The sequence below is a fragment of the Vulpes lagopus genome, chromosome 18 (genome assembly GCF_018345385.1).
Source record: "Vulpes lagopus strain Blue_001 chromosome 18, ASM1834538v1, whole genome shotgun sequence".
NCBI lineage: Eukaryota > Metazoa > Chordata > Mammalia > Carnivora > Canidae > Vulpes > Vulpes lagopus.
In genome coordinates, this window is record NC_054841.1 from 19,056,190 (window position 1) to 19,080,674 (window position 24,485).

The 24,485-nt window shown below is 45.8% G+C and overlaps 1 long non-coding RNA gene across 2 annotated transcripts in view; it reads left to right on the forward strand.

Moving 5' to 3' along the window:
* The window catches only part of LOC121477714, a 111,285-nt gene that overhangs the window by 33,775 nt on the left and 53,025 nt on the right, over positions 1–24,485 (forward strand). For both annotated transcript variants that reach the window (XR_005984342.1, XR_005984343.1), the window contains exons 2-3: positions 7,056–7,135; positions 7,250–7,299. This is a non-coding gene — a long non-coding RNA (uncharacterized LOC121477714). The remainder of the gene's footprint in view (positions 1–7,055; positions 7,136–7,249; positions 7,300–24,485) is intronic.

Below are 24,485 nucleotides of genomic sequence, written 5' to 3' on the forward strand. Positions count from 1 at the left end.
CTTCTGTGCTACAATGGCAGAACTGAATAGACCCTATGGCCTATAAAGCTTAAAATATTTACCATTTGATGTTTGTAGAAAATGTTTGCTGACCTCTGTATTAGACTTAATTTCATGAAGGTGGGGATTATAAGGTTGACACATAGCAAGTACTTAATAAATATTAGTTAAATAGATGAATGACTTGATCTATTTTGGAAGGTGCTTGTTAGAATTCCAAGCAGAGGGAATAGCATGTACCAAGACATGTGGCCAAGAAATGGCACAGGGTGTGCTGGTCATGGGCATATTTGGTGTGGTTGAAGTTCAGAGAACATAACCACACACACACACACACACACACACACACACACACACACATCACACATTGGGGACCGTGGGAGCCCAGAGATGAATATAGCAGAGGGAGTGTTTGGTGAGGGAAGAGTTCCTTGAGATGGTGGCATTGAACAGAGTCTTACGGATGTGTAGGCATTTTCCAGAAGGGAGAGGAAGGGCATGCCAGGTGGAAGGAGCAGCAGAGGTAAAGGCTGGAGACTCAAGAGAGACAAGGTTGGATGCTGGGTACAAGATCTTGCTAATTACTCTGAGCTTTGATGAACATGTAATGGGGACCACGGGGTCCAGCATGAAGCTGGAGAGGTTTTGGGAGGTACATTAGCAGGGCCTGCTAATGAAGGTTAGAAGGTTTCCCTCAAGGGATCTGTGCTTTATTTTCTGGACACTGGGGAGTCTGGGGAATAGTTGCGCCTGCCTCCCAGGGTGAGGCTAAGGGTTACATGACATTAGGAAGATGAGCACATCCGCCCTGTGCCCGGCACACAGTGACAATAAGCAGGCTTGCCAGATAAAATACAGGATGCCCAGTTAAATCTGAATATCAGATGAATGAGAAATCATGCATTAGTATAAGTATGTCCCATACAATATTGGGATTTCACAGTATAGTTATGTCCCATACAATATTGGGACATACTTATACTAACGCATGATTTGTTTTTCTGAAATTCAAATCTAACTCAGTATCTGTACTTCTACTTGTGAAATCTGGTTCCCCATTATTACGGGATGTTGGCTGAACCTGGGTCTTTGTTGTTGGCTTCAAGGCCGGAAAAACTAGCCAGTGAAGCCAGAAATGGGATAACAAGCAGTGGGACTGGACACTGGGGCTGTGAGCCCAACCTCTTGGCTTATGGGAAAGGAAATAGAGGCGCAGAGAGGGAAGAGGCCGACTCAAGGCCACCCAGCCAGAGATGGTGCTGGCCTCCTGCTTTTCTCTGTGGTTGGTCAAGGAAAGTTTTGGCCCTTAGGGAGGCTCCCTAACACAGTCCGAAGGCAGGAGGAAGGCTCCAACCAGAGGGTTTGGGAACTCTTAGTGTGGCTTCTGGAATTTTCAGAGCCGTCCCAGGCTTGGCAGTAGATGCAGTGTGTGATCTTGGTCACATCCCTTACCCTATCTGTGCCTCAATTCATCTAGCTATAAAATGGGGCTAATTACACCTACCTCACTGGTGAGTTGTGAAGATTAATTAATGTTTGTAAAGGCTTTGTGATCCTTGGATGAAAGACGCTCCTTACATAGAAAGGGTCATTATATTTATTATTATTATACAAGTGCCAAGTATTATTACCTTAATTAGCTTTTCTAGATATCAAAAGCAATTAGACTGATCACTTGCTGAACTCTGCTTTGGAAACCCAAGTCAAAGAGGCTCGCACACTGACCTGTCAGCTAGCATTTTGGTGAGGAGCTGCCACATGCCAAAAGGGAGGGCTGGGATTTACAAAAGAAATTTGTTTCTGGCCCTGGATAAGGTTGGTCCCATAGCAAAATTTTCCAGGCGTTTAAAATTCCCTGAAAACAGAGGTTTTTCAGTGGAAATGCTGCTACAGGGAGCTCTTAGGGGGAGGTTTAGCTTTGTGGCCAAGGCAGCCTCAGCTGGGGGTGGAAATGTGTCCTGTTTTCCCTCTGTACCTGGAAGCCCCAGAGCCAAGTGCAAGTGAGGGGGAGGTAACCCCATCTTTGATGGGGGCGTACTGTGTGTCAGGTGCTACCTCAATGTGTGCATATCTTTAATCACAATCCTACGCGGTAGGTAGGAACTTTCTGACCCTCATTCTACAGATGAAGACACTGTGGCTCAGAGAAGTTAAGTGATCCCGGAAGGTCACACAGCTAGGCAGTGCAACAAGAATGCAAACGCAGGTCTTGCTGATTCTTTAGCCTTCATCCAGGTTCTATGTAGTGGACTCTCTCTGTGGTACCTGCAGTCTACCTGTCCTGGGTTGAAACCAGTCCCTAAGTCATCTGTTTTCAGATTGGCTCGTATTCAAAAGGATGGATGACACCACATAGGTCTGAGTGGCTCACTGTGGCGTTGGGGTTACCTACAAACTCAGGCCTTGGTCCGAACATGGCTTTGCCTATTCGGAGTCTTTGGACCCAGTTCAGAGCCCCAGGCTCTGGCAGAGGAGGGGCCTGTGGCCTGAATGTGTCCCATCAGGGCAGGCAGGACAGGCCAGGGCAGAAATCAGTGGGGTGAGGCTTCCTCTGTACTGTCCAGTTAGCTGGGAAGGTGTGAAGATGGCTGTAATTAACTTTACCAGCATCCTTAAGAGAGGTGAGAGGATCTTTCTCCCACGCCCCTTTCTATTCTATCCAGCTTCTTCAGTGACCTTGAGGACCCTCCCAAGGCTGTGACTAGGCAGGGGGTAGCACTGGATGGAGCTACATTGCCAGTGTGTGCCAACCAAGATTATATTCCAGGCATGCGTGTTCTACAAATCCATTTTCTTTTCACTGAGCCACCCCGAGGGCTGGGTTGGGGCCTTTGTGAAGTTAGTGGGTGTGCTGGGAGGTAGTTGAAGTGTTAAGGGCTTGCTGGGTGAGGGGGTAAGCATTGCAGGAAGAGGTTAGCATGTCATTGGAAGGGTTACTGGCTGGCTGGCTGGGATGGTGGATGAGAGTAGGTACTGGACAAGGCGTTGTATGCATAGATGGAGGAGGGCCGTGCATAAATGGAAGAATCGATGTGTGCGTGTAGCGAGAGATAAGGATAGGTCGGAAACATACAGAGGGGTTGGAGATTTTGGGGGATGGAGAGAAGATGTGGAAAGCGACAGAAGGGCTGGTGGGGCGGAGAGTTGGACGGTTGGCAAATGTATGGAGAAACTGGTCGATGGGTGGAGGGTGTGTGGGTGGTGGTTGGAGGAGTTTGGGAGCGAAGGGGAGGGCAGTGCACAGGTGGAGGGCATATCAGATGGGGAACGGGTTGGCAGAGATGAGGGCTGAATTGAGGATGCAGGGGTTGGCAGGTGGGTAGCGGAAATGGGGGAGGCTGAGGGAATTAGTGACGAGGTGGAGAAGTTGGTCTGCGAAGGAGGGATGGGTGGAAGGAAGATAGGTTGGCAGTTGGGTAGAGCAGTTGGTGGTTGGATGAGGAGTGGACAGAAACATGGAGCCATTGATGGATTGGTGGGTAAATGGAGGATGGCGGCTCAGTGGAGATGTCAGGTGGGAGAAAGTATTGGCAGATGGGAAGAAGGATCGGCAAAGGGGGGGATAGATGGCAAAGGGGGGGAAAGGTGGCAGAGGGGGGAAATGTTCAGTGGAAAGAAGGAGGGCTTGGTGGAAGAGTAAAACCGTTGTCTGGAGGACAGGCAGGTTGGCTTTGTGGCCCAGCCTGGACAGGCCTCCCTTTACCTCCGGGGGCCTCAGCCTCCTTGAAGGCCCAGAGCAGGTGGCAGGAGCCTTGGCAGCCAGCTCGGTGGGTGGCGGTGACCACTCCCCCCTCGTGTCTGCCCGCCCCTCCAGCAGCCAGCTCTCTCTGCGCTCATAAATCCGGGCCGGGCAGGCTTTCTGTAATTATCCCTGGAATATTAGCCCCAGAGGTGGGGCAGGTGGGGCTGGGCAGAAAGGAGCTGACTCAGAGGCGCTCGCTGTCTTTCGGGGGTGCGTCCAGCGCAGCCAGTGTCCGGCGCGCCCGCCCGCTGCCTGGGGGGCCCCGGCCTTCCTGGGGAGCTTGGGGCCCCGAGGAAGTGTTAATTAGGTAGGATCCAGACAGGCACGTCTCCCGCTGTCCCTCTGTCTCCCTGTTTCTCTGTCTTGGTCTCCTGCTCACATCTTGGCTGTACTCTCTTTCCTTCCTCCACCTTTATCACTTCCTCTGTCCCTATTGTCCCCTTCTATTCTGTTTTATTTTCTTTTTTAAAGATTTTATTTACTTATTTGAGAGAGAGCGAGAGAGTATGAATGGGGGGAGCGGCAGGCAGAGGGAGAGGGAGAAGCAGACCCCCCTGCTGAGCAGGGAGTCCCATGTGAGGCTCCATCCCAGGACTCGAGATCATGACCCGAGCCGAAGGCAGATGCTTAACTGACTGAGCCACTCAGGTGCCCTTCTATTCTGTTTTCTATTTCTACGGTGTCTGACTCCTGTTTTCTCCTCTGCTTCCTCCCCTCTCTCCCTCTCTGTCCCTTCATTACTGGTCTTTGCTGCTTGTCCCTCTCCTGTCTGTCCTGCTCTCTCCCCATCTGTCCCGCCCGCTTCCTCTCCTGCCACCCTCCTGCGCCTCTCTCATGGGCGGGGTGGCCCATGCACCTGCTCCCCATGGGAGCACCATCTCTCATCCGTGTGAGTCTTGTACACGAAAGCAGAACGGTTTCAAAGGAGGTGCTCTTTTGGGCTTCAAGTTATGTTTAGAAGCTTCCAAGAAAGCATTTTTCCTTCTCCTATTGATTTATGATGAAAGGGTATAATTAGCCCACCCGGAACTCTGGCCAGAGCTGGAGAGGAGAGGGAGAAGGGAAGACAGCGGCCGCTCTCTCTCTGCAGGTGGCAGACCCCAGCCAAGGAAGACGCTGCCCCTAGAGCACTAGGGGCAGGAGGGGAGACCCTGCACAGACGCAGGTGGGAACCTCGTGTTGACTCTCTCATGGGGCCACAGAATACCATGTGCTGAAGAGCACTTTGGAGTTTGAGAGGCCTGGGTTCAAATTCCACCCCTCTTCCCTCTCCCTGGCTGTGGGATCTTGGACAAATGGCTTAGCCTCTCTGATCCTCATTTTGCTCATCACTAAAATGGGATCAACAAGACCTTCCTTAGGGACTGTTGTGGAAATTAAATGAGACTGTGGGAAGAAAAGCACCTACCAAGTTTCAAGCAGAGGAGCAAAACCATTAAGAGTGATAGGAAGCAAGAAATTGATTGTGAGGATTTGGTCCCACGTGATGGTTGGAGAGGAGGAAACCGTCTCTGGGAGGTGGTTGCACTCCTGTTTGAAGTCAGCAGGGCAAGCAGTCAAGAGGGAAAGGCAGCAGAAGTCCAGAGCAAGGGCAAAGGGAATCTGAGCTGAATCACAAGGACTTATGGGTCCCCAGCTGCAATGATGCAAGTGACATCCTGCAGAAGCTGATGCCCTGCTCTGCAGAGCTCATCGTGCTCCAGGCCCAAGACCTGGGGGATCTAGGGGAAGAGAGCTGATCAGGGGCTGGAAGAGGTGTGGTCCGGGTGCTGCCCTAAGTCATCCAGGTGAGCCTGCAGACCAGCAACAGCACAAATGCTCCCCAACAGCCCCAGGGGACCCCTGCAGACTTTCTGAGCATCAACAGCATCTGCCTGCTGTTGCTTTCCTTCCACTTCCAAATCTCATGCAAGAGGTCTCCTGGGGCCTAAGCCAACTCCAAACTATGCAGGGAGGGGTTAAACTTAGTCCCAGTTTATTTAGATTCACTGTGTAAACCCGCCAGGGCACCGGCCCCAGCCGTGATATATTGACCTCCAATATCTGTTCTTGTCTGAATCACCTAGTGTGAGCTTTGGGTCCGAAGATGGCTTCCTTTGTTGCCAAGTGACTTAGAACTTTTGGGTATAGGTAATATTTTAAAATAGATTTTTGCTTTACGTGTTGTTAAAGCTCACCAAGTATTTTTAATGCACAGGAGGGCATGGGAGCCATTTGTCCAGCAGTCCATGTGACTGCTCCCAGGGGCTGGCGGGTGGTAGGTGCTCAATAGATGCCAGGATCAGAGAGACCCTGGGTGACACAATCGTAAGTGATGGCTCTTCCATCAGGCCGCAGGCCTGTGGTTCTGCTGTATCACACTGCACCCCAAGAGGACAGGACAGGGGGTGAAGACATTAGTAAGCTTATGTCCCTGTCACTGGGAAGACATTTGTGGAGGTCGGGAGGCTGTCACCATCTCTGTAGACACTGCTTCTCTTTCCCCTGACTGCCACAGTGTGCCTTGCTGGCAGGACATTTTTAGCTCTGGGGCTGTGGCTGGGCTAACCCCTTCCCAGGGCCCAGGCGAGGACTTGGAGATGGGAAAAACTTGCTATGTGCAGCAGTGGCTGCTGGCTTGTCCTGTCCTTGCATAGCCCGGGAAGAAGTGGCTTGCTGTGGAGAAGCAACCGTCCACCCAAGGACTATGTTTCCCTGGTCCTTTTGCATCAGGTACGGCTGACCTCAAGTCCTTGCCAATGGCATAGGAGTGGGTATGATGACTATGGCAGAGCCTCCAGCATGTGACTGAGTGGAGCACCCCCCCCCCCAAGAACACCCCATTTCAGCAGTTACCTGGTGTGATACAAACTTTCACTGTGACAAGCCGTGGACATTTTGGAGTTTGTTGCAACATCTGGTGTTGCTGTAACCCAATGGTCCTCAAAGTGTGGACCCTGGGCCAGCAGCACCAGCATCCTCTGGGAACATGTTAGCAGTGCAAACTCTCAGGTACCACCCTGGATTTCCTTAATCTGAAACCTCTCCTGTGGTGCCCCCAGGGGATTCTGATGCAGTTGAAAGTTTGAACCTTTCAAACTTATAGGCCCCAACCTATACACCTTTCACTCATAGCTCCTGAATGGAGACTGAGGACCACTCAAGTGGCTTGTCCCCCTCACACAATCCTCATCCCCACCCAACCTTGCCTCCCAGGGGCCTCATTCAGAACATAGCAGTTCTCATTCTTGAGATGAAGGCAGCATAGGAAAGTGGCATTCTCACGAGATAACTTGTTAATGCCTCTCCTTTTTTCATTCTCTCGACTGTCAAGGAGATGTGTTGGATGCTAAACTGAAGGATAATCTTGACTCGAGGAGCCACAGAGTACGGTTTGGACCAACAGCCTGGCAGGTAGGTTTAGTGTGTCCACAAAATCTAAGCCTCAGAGGTGCTGATGAGTCGTGGGACTTTGGACACTGTTATTACTTCCATGTCTACACATTTCAGATGGTTGCTCTTTTGCAGATGGAACTCATTGACTGCAATCTCTTTGCACTAAGGAAGAACCACATCAGGTATGCCGGCCATTCAGGGAAAATTTGCTGGTCCTGTTTTTCTGAATATATTAGATGGGGGCATATGTTTACTTTATGTCTCTATGAGTCCAATACATCCCGGAAAAGTGAAGGAATGAGTTAACCAGTTACTGGGCAGTCGGGTAACTTGCTTGAATACTTCATCTAGCTTTGCATATCTAGAAACTTCTTGGCTTCTTACACTCAGAGAAAACACTTTGGGGATTGCTGCAATTGTTTGTGGAGGACAAACAAATGGGCATGGTCCTTGCAGGTGGTGGGTCTCCGACTGGAACATGCGTCAGAATTACCTGCAGGGCTTGTTAAAACATGAATTGCTGGGACACCTCCCTACCCCCCACTGCCAGAGTTCTTTGAGCCCAAATTTTGCACTTCTAACAGTTTTCTAGGCGCTACTGCTGCTGCTGGTTGGTCTGGTCACCATACTTGGAGAGCTTGAATAACACTAACTGCGATAGCATACAAACCCTCAAGTGTCGGTAGCTGACACCGTGGAAGTGGATTTCCCACTTATAAATAGGGCAGTGGTCGAGTATGTTGTGATACTGCATAGGACACAGCTATTGGAAAGAGTCAGATATGAGTGCAATGTATGATCTGTTGGCTGAGAAAAGCAATTTGTCATTTATATAATGGGATCCCATTTTCTATCTTTTGTAAAATCAGAAGCAGAAAACAAAATGAAACAATCCATTTCCCCAAGCTCAAACCCTGAATATGTTTTATAAATATAGTAAGAAGGAAGTATGACTATACCAGGTTATTAACATAGAGATTCCTCTGAAAGATAAGGGAGATTATTAGATTTCTAGTCGTATGCCTGTGTTATGGTAAGAGGGTGTGATTTTTAGAATAATATTAAAAAGTAACAAAACAGTGAAAACTACCCAGCTCATAAGGGCTGGGTTTGAGTCTGCCGCGTTTTTCTGCATGTGTAGCCCCCTGCAGAACACAGGGCAGCATTTCTTCTGTTACAGGGCATGTGCTGTTGGAACTCATGACAGTTTTGATGAATGAATGATCACATCTGTCATCAAATGCATAAACTGCTTTTGGAACCTGGACCTGCCCATGGGAGCAAACCATTTGGGAGGCTCCAGATGGGGCTCTTTTGAGGGGGCAGCTACTCCAGGATGTCCTCTGGGATCTCCTGGCTATAGAGGGCTGAGTATGCTCCAGGATCTACCTTTCCTGAGTCCAAGTCTCTGGTGGGTCCCAGAGATTCAATACTGAAGCTGGTGAGTGGATGGCAGAGGCTTCAGCATGGATGTGTGGAGAAGGATTTTTCCCAGAGGAAGGTAGTGGAGGTCAGCTTTCATTACACACCATGCTCAGAGTCCCTGGGCCTGAGGCATCTGATCCTAGGGAAGCCAGGGCAGTGCTTGAGGCTCCACGGTCCCAGGCTGCAGTCTCTCCCTCACTGGTGAGTGGCCAGGCCAGTCCCAACAGGGGAACCGGAGACCTGGCTCCTCGAGGTTGGGAGTGAGGATCATTGTTTCCAGACTGGGAGGGCTGCCAGCAGAGCTCACTTAATAACGAGGCTCCTGGGCAGGGCGACCTAAGACCATGTGTTGGGGTCTCCACCAGCCCTCCCGGCTGCCAGAGGTCAGAGACTCTATATTACATTCTGCAGCTGGGGCCTGGGGTCTGGCCCCTGGGAGAACTGGGTGGGACAAAGCAGCTTGAGAGCCACTTGCAGTTATCCCTTGGGAAGTGGGAGGTCATCTCCATGTGGGGGGTGATGGTGGAGAGGGAGGACCTCTGGGAAAATCTTTGGGGCGAAGTCAGGATGGGAATCCATCCCAGGAACAACTTGATTCAAACTACTTGGGACGGGGGAGTGAGCACTGGATAGGAAATCCAGATCCCATTTCTGCCACTTAGTTGTGTAACCATGTGCCCCGTCATTCTGCTTAGCTGAAATTTTAGAGATAATAGCTGATTTCATCTTCGTAACAGTTCCACATACTCCGTGTCAACATCCTCCATTCTCCATCATCACGTCTGCCAACGGGGAGACAGCTCAGATGTCAGAGCGAGCCACTGAGGGAGGCAACTCCTGGCCCCAACCTCTGTGCTGCTATTTTCTTTACTGACATCCTCATATCTTCTTCCTTAACTTCTCTGAACCCCACTTCGGGCTTCGTCGGTAAAATGGATTTGCATTAGTCATTTTCCAGCCGAGAGATGGGAATTGCTTTAGGTCTTCCCAACAGAGGGAATTTAATACGGGGAATTAGTTACATGGGTGACTGGGGAGGTGGAGGGGCACCCCAGGTGTGTAAGCAAGAGCAGGAAGCTGCTGCCACCCTTAGGGCCTGAGGTACAAAGGAAGAGGGAATCAGTGTTACATCCCTGGAGTTAGGACCATCAGCAGAAGCTAAAACCACAGTAGTTTATGCCCAGAAGGAGGGGGTGCCTGGGCGGAGATGTAATCACTGCCAGAGATGCCCCAGGGAGCAGAAAGAAGGGAGGGACTTACTCTAGTGCCCACCTCCCCCCTTCCTCTAGTGCTTCCCATTGGCCAAACTACCAGGAAGGCAGGGGACACGGGGCGCTGGGGAAGGCAGGTCCCAGAGCACAGCAGAGCAGAGGAAGGGCAGGGAATGGATCTGAGATCAGATGGGTGGTCAAGCAGCCCCCAGTTCAAGGTCGTTGGGAGCACCAAAGAAAGGCCACGTGGAGAGAGCATGACCTAGGGTGGGGCACACTGTGTGTGACCAGCCTGGCTGATGACTGGCTGCCACTGCCATTCCACTGACAGGGAGCGATGGTTGAAGACAGCGTGTTTGGTTCCATGGCTGTTGAACCTTCTCGAGGGATGGCAAAGCTATCTGAAAGAGACACAGAAGGAAGGCAGTCAGCTCCACGGCCAGCAGGGAACTTGCCCATTTCCCTGACCTGCTGACATCTTCCCAGACTCTGCTCCAGGCTTCCAGGCTATTCCTTTACTCTGTCTCCTGCTGCTGCCTCCCAGGGCGCACCCAAGGGACTGCTGCCAGATTTCAGGCTGCTCTGTCTTCTTCCAGCTGGGGGTGGGGGGGGGGTGCGCCTGGCTGGCACACGAGGAGAAGGAGCCGCAGAAGACACACATCTGTGTCTAAGACTCAGATATTCCAGAAATTTCTCTGAGATGTTCGAGGTGGGGCCTGGGGGTGTGCGCCGGTCTCGGCTTACATCTGAGCATCGCGAGGTTCACCCCGACAGCAGAACTGCTAAATTTTGGCTCAAACCAACTAGGATTCCTCTATGACCTACCTCTCTCCATCCTTCCCTCCAGCCTCCTCTCCTTTTCTCTTTCCCTCCTTCCCCTTCTTTTATTTTGTCTTCCAGTAATCTTTGATCACTGAGTATACACCAGGCATTCTGCTCTGTAAATATGAGTAAGGTAGCTTTAAAAAAAAGTACATATAGTTTTGAAATTGAGAAAGCCATTTCTAAGTAGCGCATGGCTCAAATGAGAAATCATAAAGTATGTAATATAGTTAAGATTTATAACTGGAGAGTAATGAAAATGCTATGTATCAAAACTTGTAGAATGTACCTAAGCAGTACTTGGAGTGATATTTATGGCTTTGAATGCTTATAATGAGCTTAAGAAGATAGGAAAAAAATAATAGTTTAAACCCCAAAAAGGTTTAGTAACAGAAGAAGCAAATAACATAAGAGCAAAAATTAATAATATACACAGATAACATTGGGGAGGATCAGCACATCACAAGTAGACGCTCCTCAAAAGCAAGAAAGGAAAGAGAGCCTGATGTCATAGACAGCAGATAGGCATTCCAAATAACAAAAGAATATGTGAGTCAGTGTATTACTAAAATATTGGAAATCTTTTTGAGGGGAGGGACTTTAAAGAAAAATATAATTTACCAAAATGGACTTAAGAAAAAAAAAAGTCCACTGTGTCTATAGTTATTATCTTACTATTCCAGATAAAATATGTAACTTCTATTTTATAAAAAAGGAGACAGAAGGTCAGAGAGGTAAAGAGAGTTGCTTAAGGTCCTATGGGCAGGAAGTGGTGGAGGCAGAGCCTGGTGTGGGTGCACCCCCACCCTTCTGGGAGTGAGAGCCCATCCCCTGTGACCTCTGCTGGGACATTCCCCAGGGATGCCTGCTACTGCGGTTACTCAGGACTTTTAACGCACCTCTAGGGAGAGGCATTTGGCACCTGAATCTCCCCTGAATGTTTCACCATCTCCAATTAGTGGATGCTCACAGCAGCCCTGTGCTGCCTCCGGATTTTTCAATACCGCCCCGCTGAAAGCAGCAGGGCTGAGCAGCCTGCGCGGAGGCCTGAGGCCCTTTGACTCAGCCACCTCCCCGGCCCAGGGATACTCAGTGCCTGACTCGGTGCCCATAGCCACAGCCCAGGCCTTGGAGCCAGGTCGCCTCTGGTAGAAAGCAGGTGGCAGCCTGCCTGGGAGCCTGGGTGGGTGATAGACTCCCACGGTTGGAAACCTGCGTCTTGGGATGGGAAATGAGCCTTGCAATGGGAATTGTGGTATAGGGGGGTTATTGAAGATCCGACGGTGGGCTTTCACCCTGATAACCCTTGAACTGGCATCTATCATCTCTGTTTTGCATTCTTTCCTTCCCTTCTTGAGAATATCAGCCATCCTGCCTCCTTGGGGGTCTGGTGGCTTTGCCAGGGACAGGGTCCTATGATCTCTGGCATGTGACTCAGCTAACTAGCTCTTCCCTCACTTTTGATACATGGGCACAGCCTTGCTCCTCTCAGGTTGCTAAGTAGGCGTGATATAAGCCTGCAGTTTGGGGAGACATTCCTATCTGCCTATGCAGCAAGACAGCCAGACAAGAAAACAAGGGAGATAATTTCACTGGGAACAAAGGTTTCTGAGCCCCTGGATGCAGACGTGCCTGCAGTCCAGCTTTCTCATTTCTCTTAGGTAGTGGGAACCAATATTGTCTCTTTGTTCTTAAATTTGTGGAGTTGGGCTTTCGTCTTTTGAAACCCAGCGAGTCCTGACTAACACAGTTTGTCTTGGCTTCTCGTTCTCTCTCTGTCCGTTTTGAGTGGTGACTCACCTCGCTGGCACCTCACAGCTCCCCCAGTATCCTCCACTCAGGAAATGGGCTGTGGTGCATTCAACTTGCTGCATCAAGTGGAATGCCTGGCCTGGTTCTGAATATTGTGATGACTGATGTGGCGATAAGGGACCACGACGGAGATCCTGCAAGAGTGGGAAGAAATCCCCCAAAACATCTTCTTGGGGAAGTTTCCAGTCAAGAAATAGTAACTACGGCTAACACTTGGGTGTGGAGATGGTGCTGTGTGCTCAGAGTGCATTAGCTCACTTCATTCTTGCAGCGACTCTACACCTGAGTTCTACTATTTCTCTTATTTAACAGACAAGGCATCTGAGGGTCCTGGAGCTCATGCAATGTGCTTAAGATCACAGGAGTAGAAAGTGCTGAGGCCAAATTTTGAAACGGGCAATTTTATTTCATAGTCTGTACTCATAAGCACTCTCTTGACTTCATCATGTTTGTGTGCTGGAATTAGGTAGAGTCTTTTTTTTTTTCTTTAATGATTTTATTTTATTTATTTATTTGAAAGAGAGAGTGTGAGAGCATAAGCAGGAGAAGAGGGAGAAACAGACTCTCCACTGAGCAAGGAGCCTGACGTAGGGCTTGATCCTGAGACCCTGGGATCATGACCTGAGCCAGAGGCGGATGCCCAACCAACTGAGTCACCTAGGTGCCCCCAAGGTGGGCTCTTTTTGCAAAATGATTTTCAATATCTTTTACCTTTCTCAATGTAAAGGCCCTTGAATAAACAGGTTAAATCTGTTTTGTTTGTTTTTGGAGGGTAGGGGATTCCATAAGAAATGTCTTGAGTCAAAGGAGAAACTAAGAGTAAGCCCCAAACCCCTGCCCAATGCTTACCACCACTGCCAGAGTTATCCCTCTAAAGCAAAGTCATGCTGTTCTTTTTATAAAAGGAAGAGCCTTTGCAGCTCTCCTCTGCACAGGAGCTAAAGACGAAGTCCCATCATCTGCCTTTCAAAGCCCTCTGCAGTCTGGTCCCAGTCACTCTTCCCAAATTATCTAGATTACATCTCCTTCCCTGAGGCAGCTTCACTGCGCACCTATGAAGTTCCAGCTCAGGCCCTTGCTAGGGGACCCATGCTCATGGGTTGCCGCCAAATTTGCAAAAGTAAGATATTTTTAACAGAGATAGGTTAAAGCCACTGACTGTTTCCTTTGGCTTCCGTACTATCCCTCCGTCTCCTCTTACTGTCGGAGTGGCTCCAGGGACTCTGCTGAGAGCGGGTTGAGCGGGGGATACACGGAGTTCGGGTTTATAGTTATGTGACTTGCAGTTGCTTCCATGCATTGTTAAGTAATCCCTAGTCATCGCGGTGTAGAAATCGCCTCCAGGGAAACTCGTACCACAGATTGTGCCGACTCACATGTGACATGTGACATGTTGTGACATGAAGGTTTGGGGCCAGCAGCTGCGTCATGGCATGAACATGTCCTGTGGTGCCCCAAGTATGGAGGAGAAACCAGCTAGAAATGTCCAGAGCCAGAAGCTCGTCTGTGGGAAATTCTCACAAGTCTCAGAGCCCAAGTGCGAGAAAACGTAATAAAGACTTGGCCAAACATTCTAATAATCCTAAAAATATAGATGGCATTGACAAAAGGTGATGAAACTGGGGGGGGGGGCATTTTCTAAATGACCAATAAAAACGAAATTTGATCCATCGTTGATATTTTAAAAAATCATTATATTGACAAGCGCAGAGACAAAGAGAATGAAGCCAAAGTACGTAGGGAGAAAAGCATTACAGACATACATCAAGCCATCAGTTAAGGCACAATATGGCTATTTTTCTGGATATTGCCGTGCTTGGGGTATTTGTCAGCTTTTAAAACTTGAAATTAGTTATTTCTCATTCTAAAAGAATATTCCCTTTGTACCTAAATTCTTACGTTTTTATTTAAAAAAGAAGCCTCATTGAGGTATAATTCATATATAATGAAATACATATACCCAAAGGCATAGTTTGTGAGTCTTAATAAATATATATATGTACCCGGGTAGCCATCAGGATATACAACATTTCTGGGCGACAGGGGGGCTCAGTTGGCTCAGTCGGTTGGGTGTCTGCCTTCATGTCAGGTCATGATTGCAGGGTCCTGGGATCAAGCCCTGTGTTGGGCTCCCTGCTCAGCAGGGAGCCTGCTTCTCCTTCTCCCTCCACCCCTCTCCCTGCTCTTGCTCTCTCTCTCTCAAATAAATAAATAAAATCTTTAAAAGAAAGATATAGAACATTTCCATCCCCCGTGACCTTTCCCTCTTTCCCCTATGTCAACCTCCTTGCATGATGCTGCTCCAGGTAACCATTAATCTGCTTTCCATCACAATAGATCTGGATAGTTCTGGAGCTTCACATAAATGAAGTCATGCAGTACCCTTTGGTATCTGGCTTGCTTTAGGGGCTAGTACAGGTCAGCATTGTGCCTCATTTTGTGTTACTAATAGTTTTATATTTTTTTTTCTTAAGTAAAACCTCATAATTCAGTTACTGTGGGTCTGGCTTTGCTTCTTCCCTCAAGTCTAGGTATACCAGATGTCTGGGTATACCAGGAGGACCTCTTGGTCAATAAATATCCTGCGTACATGTCTGAGATCATGCCTGAACACTCTCCTCCCTCTGCTGGAATGCCTTCCCTCCTGATTCTGGTCACCCAGTTTAAATGCCTCCTACTTTCTGGATTCTCTTGGTCAGAACTGAAAACACTCCTTTTTCCTCCCCAGGAAGCACTGGCTTAGACTTCTCACTGCTCATGTGATTGTCTTATACTGGAATCAACTTAGTTTTGTTTCTCTGGCCATCTGGAATTTGAGGTTTCTGGTAATAGGTGCTTCATGTTGGCACTCCCCTTGAGTCCTGGCTCACCCCAGGTTGGCAGGTAGCCCAATTCAGAGCAATAAACATTGGTTGAAAATGAGAAAAAAAATAAGGTAACTCTTCATTTTGGGTTATAGAAATAAGACACAATTCTCTTCTTTGATGATAGCCATTTCTCCTTGGTTTCTCGCTCTGAGTTTGGCAGGGGCAGGGCATTCACTGTTCTTCTAAACGGATCCTATGGGGAACCTCAAAGGACATTTTGAGTGAGGGGCCTGCTCGGGACTGCGGTGGGTTGAATAGCATGTCCCCCCAAAGTATGTTGCAAGCCCTAATCCCCAGAGTCTCGAATATAGCCTTCTTTGGAAATAGGGTCTTTTTTCTTTTTTTAAGATTTTATTTATTTATTCATGAGAGACAGACACACACACACACACACACAGAGAGGCAGAGACACAGGCAGAGGATGAAGCAGGCTCTATGCAAGGAGCCTGACGTGGGACTCGATCCTGGGTCTCCAGGATCAGGCTCTGGGATCAGGCTCTGGGCTGAAGGCAACGCTAAACCACTGAGCCACCTGGGCTGCCCCTGGAAATAAGGTCTTTTCAGATGTAATTAAGGCCAGGATTTTTGGGGTGAGATCATCCTGGATTTGGATAGGTCACAAAGTCAGTGACAGAGGTCTTGTAAGACAGCAAAGGAGAAGACACACAGAGACACAGGAAGACAGCCATGTGAATACGAAGCAGCGACTGGAGGGATGTTGCCACAGGCTAAGAGAGGGCAGCAGCCACCAGAAGCTGAAGAAGCAAGGAAGGATTCTCTGCTGGAGCCTCTGCAGGGAGCACGGCCCTGCCAGCACCTGATGCTAGACTTCTGGCCTCCAGAACCAGGAGGGAATCAGCCTCTGTTGTAAGCCACTACACTTGTGGGAAGTTGTGGCAGCCTTGGAAACTGACACAGACTCGTCAGTTTGAAAGGATTACGTATATGAACGTGAGTGTAAGCCGGTTGAGATGGGGTAGGAAGACTGGAGCTGTAGCCCCAGGTTGATTACAAAGAATCAAAACCCCAGAGAACCAGCAGGATGCTACCTTTCCTATTTGTTTTCTTTGAAGAGGGGGCATAATTTAAATTATTGAAATTAAATTAATTAAAATTATTGAAATAGTGAAATAATCCAAATGAAATATAAGGTATCATTTTCATCCATTAAACTGACAAATATGGGGGTATCTGGGTGGGTCAGTCAGTTATGCATCTACCTTTGGCTCAGGTCATGATTCCAGGGTCCTGGGATGGAGCCCCACATCGGGTCCTGGGATGGAGCTGGCTTCTCCCTCTGCCCCTCCTCTCTCTTGTGCTCTCTCTCACTCTCTCTCTCTTTCAAATAAATAAATACAATCTTAAAAAAAAATAGACAAATACAAACAAATCCCACTGTAATATCGAGTTCTCACAGGATGTGGAAAAAAAGTAGAATTTTATGCTCATAGTAGGAGTCTAAACCTCCTGAATTGTTGATAGATAGAAAAAAAATCCTAGGTACATATCCTTTGACCAATTAACTCCACTTCTCAGAATTTATGCTAAGGTAATACCAGAGATGTAAATGATGTAAGTAAAGACATATTTAAAGTTATTCATTATCGCATTATATGCAATAGTGGGAAATTAGAAACAACTTACATCTTGAGAGTCGACTGGTTAAATATGTATTGGTACATTCACAAAAATGGGAAAATGTGTCCTCAAAATTTATGTTAGAGAGAGCTACCTTATAACTTGAGGGAATACTCATGATAAAATGATAAGCAAAGAAAAAAAAGGACAATAAAAACATTATTCAGTATGATTCTGATTTATTTAAAAATATGCATAGAAAACTGGAAGTTTCATGGTTATTTCTGAGCACTGAGACTGAAGCTGGTTTTATTTTTCTGTCCATACCTATTTTTGAGAAAAAAAAAAAAACACAAAATGGGCAGGTTTTGGTAATCAGGAGAAACAGTAAGTTGAATTTTAAACAGTACTAAAGGTTTGGGTTTTGTTATGGTCTATTAGGGCTTATAGTGTGTCTCTTTTTAGACAAAAGTGCCTGGGCACAGGGTTCAAAGGGCGCTTAGAATTATATATACACACACACAGGCATATATATGTATACACACATATGTACATATATACACACACACATATATACATATACGCATACACACATATATATACACATTTAAGCCCTATATAGCTGTCACTTGGCCCAAAGGGAAAGTTAAAAAGGTCACACAAAATGCTGCAGACATGTCTACCTGTATGTCACTCTGGTCCCTACTCTGCTGAACAGTGTGGCTCTGGACAGAGCAGAGTGTTTCCTCTGTCCTCCTTACTCAGGATGTGGTCATATCCCTACCTCCCTGCCCTCACAGCACACCTGGCCTTGGATCTTCTCCTTGTTAGGTACGCAAGGGGAATTCCACTTCCAAGTGACCACCGCAGGAGGAGGTGGGGACAGCAGTTGGACCCAGGAGACAAGCAAGAGTCCTTCTCTGTAGCCTGGCTGGATCCCAGGGAAGGTGGTGGGCAAGTCATGTCCCTGGGGCTGCTCAGCCTTTGTTGTTTCTCTGCAGGCTTGGGGACACCCTTTTCTGAGAGCCCTTGGATTGTGCTTAGAGTGACCAGACATCCCCATTTGTCCAGGGACAGCCCTGGTATAATTGTGATGCCTAGTGTACTCATTAATAGTGTCCGTTTTGACTCTGATTTGGAAGATAAACAACCACTAGAGTTTTAGTACAAATGTGAACTATTATATTTAATAATTCATAATACAAAATATAATACCTGTTGCTATCATTCACTGAATATACATATTCAGTGCCAGATTTCAAGCATAGATTTACTTTTTACAAACTTCTAGTCACTATACTCTAGTCAATGTCTCATTGACTGAGACACTTCAGTCAACATGGCCCCAAGCCATCCCATCCTGTTCCCTTCCCCTGCTATCCTGCTCCTTTTCCTGGGCTTTCTCTCCTAGGACATGGCACCGCCAAGTTTCTGGTCACCCAAGCTGGAAATCTGTTGTCATCCTTAGTTATTCCCTCTCCCTTCTTTTAATCATCCCCCAGCTCCCAGTGATTCTATCTGCTTAATATCATACTGTTTTCTAGCCACACTGACTATTCTATTTTGATGATTCTCCATGGTGTCTTCAACCCCAGGGTACATGCTATTTCCTTGCCTGCTTCTGCAAAATTAACTCCTACATTTTACAGTTTTCAGCTCACTCATAACTTGATCCCAATTCCAGTAGGGTTGCCCTGTTAAAAAGGACATGCCATGCTTTATATTTCTTTTGCGGCTGTTTATATTTCTTTTGGATGCTGTTTGTGGACCCCTTAAATTGTGAGCTCGTGAACGTGGGTATTGTGTCTATCCTGTTCTCTGCTGAATCCCTGGGTTTTAATGGAAGTTTCTCAGTAAGTATTGTAAGATGTGCTTGAGTGTATCCTGTTTTCTCCATTCCTCTGCCTCTGCTGCAGTCCAGGCACCTGGTTCTTTGCAGTGGCCTCTTGTTTACATATTACTTCTCCAATCCATTCTCTGCCTAGGAAGATCTCATAAGCTGAACTGCGTCACTCTTCTACTTAGAATATTCAGTGGCTCCCTATTATTCCAGGGATAATGCCCCAAATTCCTAAACAGAGGCTTTTTGTCTTGGCCCTGAACTCTCTGGACTGGACCATCTATCTGTTATCTCATAACAGATTTCACTTTAAATATCATGTCCCTCCCTAGGAGAACTTCCTTTCATGCTCCAGTGGTTAGACTCCTCCTTGGTACTCACACAGCCCTCCAACTGCTGGATGATCACAGGTTATTGTGTTTAGCTTTTTTCCCCCCCTTCATCAGTCCGTGGGTCTGGTGTACTCAAGTTGTATTCAAGCTTTGCTGTATTCATATTTCTAGCACAGTATTCATGACATAGGGAAAAGTAAAAGAATATTTGTGAAATGAATGAAATTATCCCTGTGTTAATGGTAAGGAATTCAGTAAAGAAAGAGAAAATTCTTTGAATATCATATAGCTGGTAAATGCTGAACACAGGTTTCAAGCCCAGGAGAGTGTCACACTGTTACAGGCTGAATTGTGTCCCCATCCTCAAATTCATATGTTGAAGTCTTAGCACTCTACTACATCAGAATGTGACTGTATTTGGAGACAGGGTCCAAAAAGAGGTAATTACGTTAAAATGAGGTCATTAGAGTGACCCTAACCCAATATGACTGGTGTGTTTATAAGAAGAGGAGATTAGGGCACAGATGTACACAGAGGGAAGCCCATGTAAGGACGTAGGGAGAAGACAACTACCTACAAGCCAAAAACCGAGCCTTAGAGGGAGCCAGCCCTGCTGACACCTTGATCTTAAATGTCTAGTCTCTACAATTGTGGGAGAAAGTAAGTTTTTGTTGTGCAAGCCACCTAGACTGTGGTACTTTGTCAAAACAGCCCTAGCAAACTAATACACATGCCTAAGACTTTCCTACTACACTGTATTTTAATTGTCTAGAGCAGAACTCTCCAACAGAAAAATACTGTGAATCACATATGTAATTTCTGGTAGTTGTATTATCAAGGTTTCAAAAAGGATGAATTTAATTTTAGTAATATTTTTATTTAACCTAATAAATATAAAATATGACTATTTTATTTTATTTTATTTTATTTTAAAAAAAAATTTTTTTTTTAAATTTATTTATGATAGTCACAGAGAGAGAGAGAGGCAGAGACACAGGCGGAGGGAGAAGCAGGCTCCATGCACCGGGAGCCTGATGTGGGATTCGATCCCGGGTCTCCAGGATCGCGCCCTGGGCCAAAGGCAGGCGCCAAACCGCTGCGCCACCCAGGGATCCCTTCTTTTTTTTTTTTTTTAAATATGACTATTTTAACATATAATGTATATGAGACATTATTAGTAAAATGTTTTACATTCCTTTTTTCCTACTGTTTGTAATGTGATGTGTATTTTACGTTTAGAGCACATACCAGTTCGGGTTAGCTACATTTCACGTGCTTAGTAGCCACATGTGGCTACCATATTGGGAATTGCAAGTGCAGTAGATAGTCCCTTCCTTTCTTTCTGCACACCATTTTTTTAAAAAAAGGTTGATATTTTATTATTTTTTAAAAATATTTTATTTATTTATTCATGAGAGACACACACAGAGAGAGAGAGGCAGAGACATAAGCAGAAGAAGAAGCAGGCTCCATGCAGGAAGCCTGATGTGGGACTCAATCCCAGGACTCCGGGATCAGGCCCTGAGCTAAAAGCAGATGCTCAACCACTGAGCCACCCAGTTGTTCTGATTGATATTTTATTCTGATAGTACACCATTTTAAACAATTAAAAAAGATCCAGCGAGTCAGCTAGGGATGTCATTCCTGAAAATTTTGTCTTTGCTTTTATGTTAGCAACTCTACTAGCTGGGTTAGCTGTTCTTCAAAAGACTAAACCATTTGGGCATTTTGGTCTTTCATCTCCTGCCTGGCATTGGACTGTAAGCATCAGATTCAGAATGTTCCTGTGAGAAAGCGTTTTGCCCCTCATCCCCTCTAATCACCTGTCCCTATGAATTTACTTGGAAATCTAGATGCAACAGTCCATTGCTACATGCTTTCATTCTCCAAACCTCAACCACAGCTGAAGTCTAGTGTGTCTGTTGAATGATCGTCCTGAATTGGTGCTTTCAAGTAGGTGGTTTGAGTCAGATGTTGACTTCTGTCCTGATCAGCTGTGACCAAGACGGAGTTGTAGAGCACATGCACGACCTTTTTTTTTTTTTTTTTTGTCCTTTTAATGTTGCATTTAGTTGGAAGAATTAGAGTTAATGAGATAGAAGGTGTAGGTGAACGTGACTTGGTGAATAAGATGATCATGGTTTGGTCAATAAGCTGAATGGAGTTGTTGACTTAGTAAAGAGTAAGAAACTGTACAGTTTTGAGTACAAGTTGTGACCACAAGAGAAGTGAGACTTAGGAAACTTTGCTCCAAGGTTAAGAATTGAGACCTTGTAGAGAGTGGCTTAAGTTTTGGATGAATAAGGGAACCATTGAGTCTGTTTCTTGTGTATGGTTCATCTCTGTAATTCTTTCTTTTGTGCACTGAAGATAAAATAGTGAACTTGCTGTCACGGAGCTCACACTAGCTTCTCCTGTTGGTGTGGTTTTATGCAAGGAAATTGAGTACTCATGAATTCCCATTATTGTCTTATTTTTCCTACTTGAAAGCACCAATTCAGGAAAAAACAAACAACCCCCCCACCCCCCGGACCTGAAGAAGGTGGAAGTCATCTCCTTGGTGATTTTGGGAAACTAGCTTGGGGTCCGATCAGTTATGGCCAACTTTTGCCTGCACTCCTTTTTTTTTTTTTTTTCAACCACAAAGAGTTAAACTCACCCAGAGGAGGCAGCAAAGGAGGTAAAGGAGTGTGACACTGATTTATAATAAGAAATATATATTTGGTCTTCATCCCAGTTTCTGACACAGAGCTCCTAAAACCCTTAGAATTTCCTAAGTGATAAGAGTGATAAAAATGTCTTGATATTTATAACAAACCCCTTTAAACTACACCTGAGTTTCTGTTAATGAGGTGACTTTTGGAAAGCCACCAAGGATGGGGGCTGGTTGCCACAGGAACCAACCATGTGATTGGGGGTTAGAACTTTCAGTTACACCTCCTGACCTCCTGGGAAGGGAGAGGAGCTGGAGTATCATACTCAATCACCAGTGGCCAATGATTTAATCAATCATGCCTATGCAACGAAGCCTCCAAAAAACCCAAAAGGATAGGATTCACGGGGCTTACAGGTAGGTGAACATGTGGAGTGCTGGAAGGATGGCATGTTAAGAAAGGAAATGAGAGCTGTGTGCCTCTTTCGACATCCCTTGCCCTGTGCATCTCTTGCATCTGGCTCCTCAGGATTGGGTCTTCTTGGAGTATCCTCTTTTTTGATCTTTGAAATCACCGTTTGAAGCCACTTTTGTCAGCAAGTAAATGCACAGATATGTGTATGTTATTTGTAGCAGTTATAGGAAAATGGTTCTCCTTCCTTCATAGACACCTCACAAATTTTAATTTGATGGTAACTGAGGCACCTGAACCAGAGGGAACTGACTGGATTCAGATGGCCTTGGCAGGATCTTCAGTGGACTTTTCAGGATCTTCAGGTCTTTCCAGTGGCCTTCAGATGGTATTTCCAGGACCTTACGGAAACTCTGGAGTAACCAGGGAAAAACTTTGGGAAAAATTTTGGAACCCAGAGGCCATGGTTGTCAATCCATTCAGACTCTTTTTTAAAAAATATTTTCTTTATTTATATGAGAGAGTGAAAGCACCCAAGCAGTGGGGAGGGACAGAAGGAGAGGGAGAAATTGGCTTCCTACGAAGCAGGGAACCCATGTGGGGCTCAAAACGAGGACCCTGGGATCATGACTTAGGCTGAAGGCAGATACTTAATCACTTGAACCACCCAGGTGCTCCCCATTCTGACTCTTGAAGGGAATCTTTGTTTCTGAATGTAGCTGGGGACATGATTATCTGGTTTTTGCCAGAATTATGATCACATTGATCAGTTCCCCCAAAGGAACAGTCAGGGCAGGTGAATGTAGTCAGGCAATGACTGGGGCAGAACATCAGCCGAAGAAAGGGACAAATGACCCACTGTGGGCTGGAGGTATACTGTGTGCCAGCCAGCAGTGTGTCTGTAGAGCATAGCATTAAGGGTTCTTGAAGAAATCAGCTGGAACATTTCCAGTTTAAAATGGCATCTGGCTAGCTACAGCTGCCCCTGGCACAGTCTCTCTTGCTTTCTAATTAACCTCTTTAATGAAGATATAGAAACAGCACAGCCCCATTACCATAAAAGTGGATACCCTCTCTCCTTGTCCCTCTCTTTGCATTGGCTTAGAGACATAGCATTTGCAGCAATTAAAAAATTGCGCGGCCATCTCTCAAGTCTGTGAGTATTGCTTTTCTCGCCATCCTCAATATATTTTTTTGGAGAATGTGTTTTTTATAAAGTGATAGGGTAGAAAGTTGGGGCCATATTACACTGATTGTGAGGAGAGCAGACAGCCAGGGGCAGTTGTATAGATGAGGATTGAGACAAAGAGAGACCAGGTAGCAGGGTCTGTTGGAAACTATAGATTTTAATGTATTCTGTTGGTTTTGAATGTCAGAAAATAAGGCAGTGGAAGGCGGAGAAGATCCCAGTAGAGCAGAACTCTATTAGATAAAAGGCTGAACAAGAATGAATAACAGATCTTAAAATAAGCCCCTTCCCCAAACACACATATAAACAAATACCAAATTCTTTATGTATATGCAGAGTCAAAGGAGTTAAAAAAACAATCTTCCTTCGAAGAAAATTCCAGGCTTACATATTTTTATCAGTGAATTCTTTTAATATTTAAGGAAGGAATAACACTAATCTCATGTAAACTCTCTCGGAAACTAGAGGAGGAGGAAACAGTTCACAATTCATTTTATAATATTTATTTAAGAAGTCATTATACACAATCTTAAATAAATTACAAAAAGAGAAAGGAAGAAAGACATAAAGAGAAACAGAATTACTAAAATCCTGCATGAATATAGGCTAAAAAAATCCTTAACAAAATATTAGTACACAAATCCAGCAATATACAAGAAGGATAACACATCATGACCAAGTAGGATTTATCCCAGAAATGCAAAGTTGGTTTAACATTGGCAAATCCAAAAGTGTAATCCACTACATTTACAGAATTAGGAAGAAACATATATCAAGGAGAAAAAGTATTTAATAAAAATGAACATCTATTCATGATAAAAACTCAGGACACTAAGAATAAAAGAAAAATTTCTCAATCTGATAAAATTTATTTATTAAAAAGTTATAGCAATTGTCATACTTCCTGGTAAAATACTGAACATTTTCTCACTAAGATTGAGAATAAGGTGAAGATGTCCTTTCTCACCATTTCTGTCTAACATTATGCTGAGGTTATAGGAATGGCCAAAAGAAAAAAGGGCCAAAAAAAAAAAAAAAAGATAGGAAAGAAAGAGGTAAAATTGTATTTGTGTTCAGATGTTATGATTATTTATGTGGAGAATCCTAAGAAGTCTCCCCTTTAACTACTAGAACTAGTAAGTGAACTTAGCAAGTTCATAGCATTCAAAGTTAATATACAAAGATCAATTGTATTATTTATATACTAGCACCAAATATTTGGAAAGG